Here is a 9,005-nt window from a genome sequence, read left to right as displayed (position 1 = left end):
TGGGCAGGGCCTCGTCGGTCAGATAAGATGCCGGGGAAACGATCCTTGGCCTGAAAGAACAACAAAGATAAAAAGAGGTTAATCACAATGCAAAAATTACCGGTACGCCGACCCGAGTTGCGTAACTTCTTACATCTTGGGTCAGGGGGTTAGTGGAACTGAGAGGCCGAAGGCCCCATTCCCAGTCCTCCGGCATGGCGGTCTGGCAAATCTGGCCGGCCTTGAGGACAACGTCCTTCTTGCTAAGGGGAATTCCGGTGATCTTTGTAGGATCACCGGGACCATACATCTCGCTCATCTTGTGCATGCGGCGCTTGAGCGGAAGCACCCGGCGCGAGATAAAGGCGCGGATGATATCGTACGAGCGAGATGTTGGTGTCCTTCATCGGTTGCCTCATAAAGCGTATAATCCGGTTGGTCTCAATATGAGAGTCCTTCGGATTGTAGCTCCGGTTGGCCCTCGTGGGCGGCGCCGGATTGAAGGGCGGCGAGGTTGATAAGGTCCGGGGCGCCCTTGTTCTTCACATAGAAGAAGGTCCCTTGCCATAGCCGGCATGACTCGAGACCGGAGAACTTAAAAAGGGCTCCCTTGACGGGAGCCGATGATGCAAGACCCGCATTGAACGGGGGTTTGGGTTTAGGAATGTCCTTGCCACTGAACGGAATTGATCCGAAGAGCAAAGAAGCGGGCAAACGTCTCACGAGTGGGACGAATGCCGATGTAAGCCTCCATGAAGGTGGCATAGCAAGAGAGGTAGAAAATGGCGTTGCCAGGAAGGTGGTGAGGTTGAAGTTCGTAAAAATCAAGGAAACACCGAAAGAAATCGGAGGCAGGAAGGCCGAAGCCGCGCTCAAAATGAGCAAGGAAAACAACTCGTTCACCGGGTTCAGGCACCGGTTTGATTTCGTCGCGAGGAAGCCGGCAGGTCACTCCTTCCGGAATCCTCCTGGACCGGTATAACCAGTCGATCACAAACTCAGTAACGTTGGAACCCATCCAGGCCCCACGGGTGATACCGGAGGAATCCATACCGGAACCTTCGCTAGAACTACCGGATGCATGATTGCTACCGGAGGCACGATTGCTACCGGACTCAGCGTCCATCCGGGCAAGATCGGCGGTAAGCCCGTCGGAAGATCTGCTACGCCGGCTAGCAGAAGAAGAAGTAGCGGAGGATTCCGTACTAGACATGGAATTTGACAAGAAGAAACAAGAATCCCACAAGATACCCCCGCGTGAAGATCTACGAAAGAGGGAAAAAGCAAGAAAAAAGAAGAAGTAAATACACTACCGAGTCGAGATCTAGAAAACAAGCAAAAGAGGAGTAAATCCAGATTAAGCCTAACCTGAGGCGGCGGAGTAGTTGAGGAAGAGGTTCGCCGGAGGAGCGACGAGCCTGGGACCGGCGAGGTAGTCCGTCGGCGGCGAGGTGAGAAGAAGCTCGAAGAAGCACCAATGCCGCGGCGGGGGCAGACGCGTTGCAGAAGCTCTTCGCGCGACGAAGTCCGGCGACGTCCGGTGAAGCAGTATCGAAAGTTCGCTGGGCGGCGGAGCTCAGGCGGCGAAACGGAGCAGCGGAGGCGCTAAGGGCGAAAGCACTGTGCGCGAGGAGGTGGAGAATGCGAGAAGAGGAAGAAGGAGAAGCGGTTCCCCCTTATAAAGGAAGAGGGAGATGTGGGCCAAAAACCGCTGGGCCTCGGTGGTTTGGGTCGTGGGCCGCGACGGTTCGCTCCACGGGCCGCCACGTGGCACAGTGATACACGCGAAAAAGTAATAAGCCACAGGGAGGTGCCCACGGATCCAGTGAAGCAGTTGGGATTCGCTGTGAAGCAGTTAATGCGCGCGCAGAAGCCGAAGGGAAGTGACCCCTGACACTGGCGCGTCAGTCACAGTGCGCATGTCACTGACAGGTGCGGGGCCCGAGATATTCTCGACGTCGCCGAGGAAGTGTTTAATGACTAAGATGCCGGAGGATAAGACACCGGATAACGTCTTAAGAAGAAGAGATAGCGATGACCTGGGCAAAGATGCCGGATCCAAGCCTAAGGCCGGATAGATTAAACCGGTATCCTAAAGTAAAAGAACCTGGCATGGTCTGTTGGATAGGATCCGCCAGACTATACCAGCTTCGGGGACTAATGTTGGGAGGATGACCCCCGGTATGCCAAAGGCATGCCAAACCGGATGGTTTGAGCCATCAAGATACCGGTTTAATGTTCGTACCGGAACTTAGAGATAAGAACTTAGCTAAGTGAAGCTAAGCCGGTATCCCCAAGAGGGGTATGCCGGAACCGGATAAGAAGACACCGGGTTACCGGAAAGAAGAGCAGGTCGGCAGGACTGGTCAAAGATTCTCTCCCGAGCTAGAAGACAAAGATGAGCTAAGCAAAGTAACTTTAGACGAAGGGCTGACGATAAAGAGAAGGATGACGGTCAAAGAAGCCGGAGGACGTCGGCATCCCGATTAAAGAGGACTCCGGTGTCTTCTATGATTAAAGTAGCTTTGTAAAGTAGTTTGTCTAGTCAAAGATGCCATTAGGGTTTCTTGCCCTGTAAGCCACCTCTCCCCTATATAAGGAGAGGGGGTAGCCCCTCATACGGGCGGGACACATGAACACAGGAGAACTTGTACTGAGAAACTTGTAGCCTGTTGAGATCAATAAAGATGATGATCTAGAGCGAGTTCTTCCTTATGTCTTTCTTCTTCAACCTCTAGCCTTGGCTAAGTTCTTGAGGAAACCATCCGGAAGTTCATCCCATCTAATCACAAACCCTCCCCCGAATCCTCTTGCGTCCATTCGGCCCCAACCTAAGCCATCCTATGGCATCTGTTTGTTCACCACGACGACAGAAACAAACACAAGGATGAACCGGTGCAGCAAAACTCACATAAAAGACATATTGTAAACATTATAAGACTCTACACCGTCTTCCTTGTTGTTCAAACTCAATACTAGAAATTATCTAGACTTTAGAGAGACCAAATATGCAAACCAAATTTAGCAAGCTCTAGGTGTTTCTTCATTAATGGGTGCAAAGTATATGATGCAAGAGCTTAAACATGAGCACAACAATTGCCAAGTATCAAATTATTCAAGACATTTTAGAATTACTACATGTAGCATTTCCCGATTCCAACCATATAACAATTTAACGAAGAAGATTCAACCTTCGCCATGAATACTATGAGTAAAGCCTAAGGACATATTTGTCCATATGCAACAACGGAGCGTGTCTCTCTCCCACACAATGAATGCTAGGATCCATTTTATTCAAACAAAAACAAAAACAAAAACAAACCGACGCTCCAAGCAAAGCACATAAGATGTGATGGAATAAAAATATAGTTTCGGGGGAGGAACCTGATAATGTTGTCGATGAAGAAGGGGATGCCTTGGGCATCCCCAAGCTTAGACGCTTGAGTCTTCTTAAAATATGCAGGGGTGAACCACCGGGCATCCCCAAGCTTAGAGCTTTCACTCTCCTTGATCATATTGTATCATCTCCCTCTCTTGATCCTTGAAAACTTTCTCCACACCAAACTCGAAACAACTCATTAGAGGGTTAGTGCATAATAAAAATTAACATGTTCAGAGGTGACACAATCATTCTTAACACTTCTGGACATTGCATAAAGCTACTGGACATTAATGGAACAAAGAAATTCATCCAACATAGCAAAAGAGGCAATGCAAAATAAAAAGGCAGAATCTGTCAAAACAGAACAGTCTGTAAAGATGGATTTTATTGAGGCACCAGACTTGCTCAAATGAAAATGCCCAAATTGAATGAAAGTTGCGTACATATCTTAGGATCACGCACGTAAATTGGCATATTTTTCTGAGCTACCTACAGCGAGGCAGGTCGAAATTCGTGACAGCAAAGAAATCTGTTACTGCGCAGTAATCCAAATCTAGTATGAACCTTACTATCAAAGACTTTACTTGGCACAATAAAGCACAAAACTAATATAAGGAGAGGTTTCTACAGTAGTAAACAACTTACAAGACTCAAATAAAAAATAAAAGTACTGTAGTAAAAACATGGGTTGTCTCCCATAAGCGCTTTTCTTTAACGTCTTTCAGCTAGGCGCAGAAAGTGTATATCAAGTATTATCGAGAGACGAAGTATCAACATCATAACTTGTTCTAATAATAGAATCAAAAGGTAACTTCATTCTCTTTCTAGGGAAGTGTTCCATACCTTTCTTGAGAGGAAATTGATATTTAATATTACCTTCCTTCATATCAATGGTAGCACCAACGGTTCGAAGAAAAGGTCTTCCCAATATAATGGGACAAGATGCATTGCATTCAATATCCAAGACAACAAAATCAACGGGTACAAGGTTATTGTTAACGGTAATGCGAACATTATCAACTCTCCCCAAAGGTTTCTTTATAGCATTATCAACAAGATTAACATCCAAATAACAATTCTTCAATGGTGGCAAGTCAAGCATATTATAGATTTTCTTAGGCATAACGGAAATACTTGCACCAAGATCACATAAAGCATTACAATCAAAGTTATTGACCTTCATCTTAATGATGGGCTCCCAACCATCCTCTAGCTTTCTAGGAATAGAAGTTTCAAGTTTTAGTTTCTCTTCTCTAGCTTTTATGAGAGCATTTGTAATATGTTTTGTGAAAGCCAAATTTATAGCACTAGCATTGGGACTCTTAGCAAGTTTTTGTAAGAACTTTATAACTTCAGAGATGTGGCAATCATCAAAATCCAAACCATTATAATCTAAAGCAATGGGATCATCATCCCCAATGTTGGAAAAAAATTCAGCAGTTTTATCATAGGCAGTTTCAGCAGTTTTAGCAGTTTCAGGCAATTTTGCACGCTTTGCACTAGGAGTAGTAACATTGCCAACACCAATTATTTCACCATTATTAGTAGGAGGTGCAGCAACATGTGAATCATTAACATTACTAGTAGTGGTAATAGTCCAAACTTTAGCTACATTATTCTCTTTAGCTAGTTTTTCATTTTCTTCTCTTTCCCACCTAGCATGCAATTCGGCCATCAATCTTATATTCTCATTAATTCTAACTTGGATGGCATTTTCTGTAGTAACAATTTTATTTTCAATATCCCTATTAGCCATAACTTTCGATTTCAAAAGATCAACATCAGAGGCAAGACTATCAACCTTAGAAGCAAGAATATCAATTTTATTGAGCTTTTCCTCAACGGATTTGTTAAAAGCAGTTTGTGTACTAATAAATTCTTTAAGCATAGCTTCAAGTCCAGGGGGTGTGTTCCTATTATTGTTGTAAGAATTCCCATAAGAATTAGCATAACCGTTACCATTATTATAAGGATATGGCCTATAGTTATTACTAGAATTGTTCCGATAAGCATTGTTGTTGAAATTATTATTTTTAATGAAGTTTACATCAACATGTTCTTCTTGGGCAACCAATGAAGCTAACGGAACATTATTAGGATCAACATTAGTCCGATCATTCACAAGCATAGACATAATAGCATCAATCTTATCACTCAAGGAAGAGGATTCTTCGACAGAATTTACCTTCTTACCTTGTGGAGCTCTTTCTGTGTGCCATTCAGAGTAATTAATCATCATATTATCAAGGATCTTTGTTGCTTCACCAAGAGTGATGGACATAAAGGTACCTCCAGCAGCTGAATCCAATAGGTTCCGCGAAGAAAAGTTTAGTCCTGCATAAAAGGTTTGGATGATCATCCAAGTAGTCAGTCCATGGGTTGGGCAATTTTTAACCAAAGATTTCATTCTTTCCCAAGCTTGTGCAACATGCTCATTATCTAATTGTTTAAAGTTCATTATGCTACTTCTCAAAGATATAATTTTAGCAGGGGGATAATATCTACCAATAAAAGCATCCTTGCATTTAGTCCATGAATCAATACTATTCTTAGGCAGAGATAGCAACCAATCTTTAGCTCTTCCTCTTAATGAGAAAGGAAACAATTTTAATTTTATAATGTCACCATCTACATCTTTATACTTTTGCATTTCACACAATTCAACAAAATTATTGAGATGGGCAGCAGCATCATCGGAACTAACACTGGAAAATTGCTCTCGCATAACAAGATTCGAGTAGAGCAGGTTTAATTTCAAAGAATTCTCGCTGTAGTAGCGAGGTGGAGCAATAGGTGTGCATAAGAAATCATTATTATTTGTGGTTGTGAAGTCACACAACTTAGTATTTTCAGGAGTGGCCATTTTAGCAGTAGTAAATAAAGCAAACTAGATAAAGTAAATACAAGTAACTAATTTTTTTGTGTTTTGATATAGAGTGCAAGACAGTAAATAAAGTAAAGCTAGCAACTAATTTTTTTGTGTTTTGATATAATGCAGCAAACAAAGTAGTAAATAAAATAAAGCAAGACAAAAACAAAGTAAAGAGATTGGATTGTGGAGACTCCCCTTGCAGCGTGTCTTGATCTCCCCGGCAACGGCGCCGGAAAAGAGCTTGATACGCGTACAACACGCGTCCGTTGGGAACCCCAAGAGGAAGGTGTGATGCGTACAGCGGCAAGTTTTCCCTCGGTAAGAAACCAAGGTTTATCGAAACAGTGAGGAGCCAAGAAGCACGTTGAAGGTTGATGGCGGCGAGATGTAGTGCGGCGCAACACCGGGGATTCCGGTGCCAACGTGGAACCCGCACAACACAACCAAAGTACTTTGCCCCAACGAAACGAGTGAGGTTGTCAATCTCATCGGCTTGTTGTAACAAAGGATTACATGTATAGTGTGGATGATGATTGTTTGCGAGAGAACAGGTAAAGAACAAGTATTGCGGTAGATTGTATTTCGGATGTAAAGAATGGACCGGGGTCCACAGTTCACTAGAGGTGTCTCTCCCATGAGATAAATAGCATGTTGGGTGAACAAATTACGGTCGGGCAATTGACAAATAGAGAGGGCATAACAATGCACATACATGATATGATGAATATTGTGAGATTTAATTGGGCATTACGACAAAGTACATAGACCGCTATCCAACATGCATCTATGGCTAAAAAGTCCACCTTCAGAGTTATCATCCGAACCCCTTCCGATATTAAGTTGCAAAACAACGGACAATTGCATTAAGTATGGTGCGTAATGTAATCAATAACTACATCCTCGGACATAGCATCAATGTTTTATCCCTAGTGGCAACAAGCACATCCACAACCTTAGAACTTTCCGTCACTCGTCCCGCATTTAATGGAGGCATGAACCCACTATCGAGCATAAATACTCCCTCTTGGAGTTAAGAGCAAAAACTTGGCCAGGGCCTCTACTAATAACGGAGAGCATGCAAGATCATAAATAACACATAGGTAATAGATTGATAATCAACATAACATAGTATTCTCTATCCATCGGATCCCGACAAACACAACATATAGAATTACGTGATAGATGATCTTGATCATGTTAGGCAGCTCACAAGATCCGACAATGAAGCACATGAGGAGAAGACAACCATCTAGCTACTGCTATGGACCCATAGTCCAGGGGTGAACTACTCACTCATCACTCCGGAGGCGACCATGGCGGTGAAGAGTCCTTCGGGAGATGATTCCCCTCTCCGGCGAGGTGCCGGAGGTGATCTCCGAATCCCCCGAGATGGGATTGGCGGCGGCGGCGTCTCGGTGAGGTTTTCCGTATCGTGGCTCTCGGCATCGGGGGTTTCGCGACGAAGGCTATTTGTAGGCGGAAGGGCAGGTAAAGGGGCGACGCGAGGGGCCCACACGACGAGGCCGCGCGGCCGGGGCCCGGGCCGCGCCGCCCGGCGTGTCGCCGCCTCGTCGCCCCACTTCGTTACGTCTTCGGTCTTCTGGAAGCTTCGTGGCAAAATAGGACCATGGGCGTTGATTTCGTCCAATTCCGAGAATATTTCCTTTGTAGGATTTCTGAAACCAAAAACAGCAGAAAACAACAGCTGGCTCTTCGGCATCTCGTTAATAGGTTAGTGCCGGAAAATGCATAAATACGACATATAATGTGTATAAAACATGTAGATATCATCAATAATGTGGCATGGAACATAAGAAATTATCGATACGTCGGAGACGTATCGAGCATCGAGCAAAGTTATCCTTGATCCACTTGTAATTTGCGCCTGCAGGAGCTCTATCGGACTTATTTGGTGGCTCCGGAGGAGCCATGCCAATAAGGTTCTCCATCTGCTCGCGCCACCCATCGGAAGCTATGTTCATACACAGTGGCTCTCCCTAAATAGGAAGACCAAGGATCATGGAAACATCCTAAAGAGTAGGGGTCATCTCGCCGGCCCTCAAGTGGCAGATGTGTGTCTCCAGCCTCCACCGGTCGACAAGCGCGGTGATTGTCGTGGCATTCATGTTTCGCAGCCCCCGGCTTACAAGAGAGATGAACGAGAGAAGACCGGTAGGCTCGATGTGCTCCGTGTACCACTCGCCATACGGCATGTCACGCATTCTACCGTGGTAACGAATCTTCAAGGGCTCAAGAACCTACAAGCACATACAGACATATAATATTATGCCATATACAAGGGAATAAAACAAGTGTTGCTAACAAAAAAATATTAGTACCTTTCCTAGATCCGCGACATGATAGGCCCGGTGTTGCCTGTCATAGTAATCATCTAGAAGCCACACCATCGTACATTTTTTCACAAATACACACAATAAGAACTACCATACTATCACCATACATGTTCTAAATTTGCGTTTCCTAGCAAATATGAGGCATACATACATACATTACAATATGGACTTGAACACATACATGAGAATATATCTAGGGTTCCAAGAAATATAGGGTTCCAACTCATGGGAATATGGATACATACATATCTAGGGTTCCAACACATACACACATTCATGAAATTTGATGTCTAGGGTTCCAACAAATCTATGGTTCAAACACATACATAAATGAGGCTATGGATTCCAGCACATACACTAGAATATGGATTTCAACATCTAAAATTTCATATCTAGTTCCATGTATAAATCGAATTAA

Source organism: Lolium rigidum, chromosome 2, assembly GCF_022539505.1.
Source record: "Lolium rigidum isolate FL_2022 chromosome 2, APGP_CSIRO_Lrig_0.1, whole genome shotgun sequence".
In the NCBI taxonomy this organism is placed as follows: domain Eukaryota; kingdom Viridiplantae; phylum Streptophyta; class Magnoliopsida; order Poales; family Poaceae; genus Lolium; species Lolium rigidum.
Note: the sequence above shows the minus strand (reverse complement) of the source record.